The 2,062-nt window shown below is 37.5% G+C and overlaps 1 long non-coding RNA gene across 1 annotated transcript; it reads left to right on the top strand.

The window, feature by feature from the left end:
* The first annotated feature begins 11 nt into the window (after positions 1–11).
* LOC136069574 (uncharacterized) lies at positions 12–1,080 on the top strand. The gene is made up of 2 exons (XR_010630798.1): positions 12–218; positions 810–1,080. It is a non-coding gene; the product is annotated as an uncharacterized LOC136069574 (long non-coding RNA).
* The last annotated feature ends 982 nt before the right edge of the window (positions 1,081–2,062 follow it).

Here is a 2,062-nt window from a genome sequence, read left to right as displayed (position 1 = left end):
AAGTAGCTATATTGCAGTGAGATTGGCAAAGCTGAAAGCTGACAGAGTCTTCGAGGCTCCTTGTGACACTTCAGTATTATATCCAACAACAGGGGGGAACATCCATGCTTTCACTGCCATAACACCATGTGCAGTGCTTGATGTGATTGGACCTCCCTATTCCAAAGAAGATGGTCGGGATTGCTCCTACTATAAAGATCATCCCTACACTGCCTCAAGTGAGTGAAACTCTTGCTCTCTTCTTACTTCAACTGCTTGCACCATGTTATCTTAGCTGAGTGTAAAAAGTATTTTACTATGAATGTTTCCATTAATAACGGTAGTTATGTTAAAGTGGTTTACCCTTTGGAGTTGGGCACTGAGCTTTGCCTGAATTGTTGACTGTATTTCGTTTAAATACAAATTTGGTCAAAGACACTTCAATTCAGTCCCTCGAGGGACCTATTAAGAACCTTTCCTTGGTTATGAGAGAGGTAGAAGAGTAATCCTTTTTCATACATACACCTATGTGCCTAGATATCTATGTACAATTATACATACTTTGTACCAAAACATGGTAAAATTAACTCTATCCCAACCAATTCCTGCAGCGGTGCATCTCTAACTGGTATTGGTGAATGGTGATGCATTCTAAAAGCTTGAAACTAAAGTTTGATCCCCACATTCAAATGAAAGATGAAACTTTGATGTGAAGTTGTCTTTTTTATTTTTTTCAATAAAAATATCTTAGTCCTTCATTCTAAAGTAGATTGAAATGAAATTTAGAAGAATCCTTTTTAACTTATACGTTTCAATTTTAACTGATCCAGATGGAGAGGCAGCATTGACAACAGAGGACAGTGACATTATGGATGGTTGGAAGAGATTGAAATGCCAGAGAACTCGCAAATGGATGGAATTGAATACTTAGGGCCGCAGGTTACTGAGCCTAAGTGTTAGCTATTCCATGTATACAGCCCCCCCTCCGTGTTTTTTATTGAAAATTTTCTCTACAGGTTTTTGTTTTCATTTTCATAATCTTGTATGTTGTTGAATATAACCGTGTTAATTATAGAGTTCTTTTTGGACTTTTGCTTTAAAGCAATATAAAATGATTCTTTTAGATATATATCTCAAATAAGGACACTATTTTCCTTGTGTATGGTGCATGAAATTTCTGGTAGACACAAAATTCACGACTGTCAATTCATTTTTTTAAATGGATCTTTACAACTGTGAAAGTTGTTATTCTTACGTTAAAGAAGAGATGTCGGCAGTAGATCCATATAAGAACCACTTTCTGGTAGACACAAAATTGGCATTGTGTGTGTGTGTGTGTGGGAAAGGAATAAGAAAAAATTTGGCAGGTTGTGTGTGTGTGTGTGTGTGGGAAAGGAATTGAAAAGAAAAAAAAATTGGCAGATGTTGAGGATATTCCAACGTGTGTGTGTGTGTGGGGGGGGGGGGGAAGGAATTCAAAGAAAAAAAATTTGGCAGGGGTATTCCAACCGTTGGACTGGATAAATTTGAAAAAGCTTTTTTTTTTTTTTTTGGCATATGGGATATAGCTTTCCCGTTGCTGATGGGTTTTGGGGCTTAAATGCCAAATGCTCCTAGCATTTGGCATATAGAAGCCCCAATGTGGATGCTCTAACAATGCCTAATGGAAAAGGCAATGATTGTTGCATTTTTTTTTTCTTTTCTTTTTTGAGAAAAAGATAAATAATTTTATTAATTAACTAAATTGAATTGGAATACATCATCCAAATAGTGCTTGTGGGAGTGGAGCTTGTTCTCCTTGAAAATCCTTACGTAGCTTTGCACTATAACACATGTGCACGATTTTTATTTTTTATTTTTTTTCCCCGCTTGTAAGAGAAATGGGTTAGCCCACATATACTCATTAAATTGTACTTGTTATTGAAACGTCTTCAAGTTTTCGTTAGGCGTTGTTTAGAACTAAAAACGTGATCCAAAATCAAGCTATCAGCTATTAAGGGTGTCCAAGCAGACTCGGAGCCCGACCAACCCTCCTAATCCGGCTGACCCGACTCCGGTGACGGTCGGCAACGGGTCTCCGCCC

The sequence above is a fragment of the Quercus suber genome, unplaced genomic scaffold (assembly GCF_002906115.3).
Source record: "Quercus suber isolate HL8 unplaced genomic scaffold, Cork oak 2.0 scaffold_179, whole genome shotgun sequence".
In the NCBI taxonomy this organism is placed as follows: domain Eukaryota; kingdom Viridiplantae; phylum Streptophyta; class Magnoliopsida; order Fagales; family Fagaceae; genus Quercus; species Quercus suber.
The sequence above is the reverse complement of the archived record's forward strand: the minus strand, read 5'-3'. Positions and strand labels throughout refer to the sequence as shown.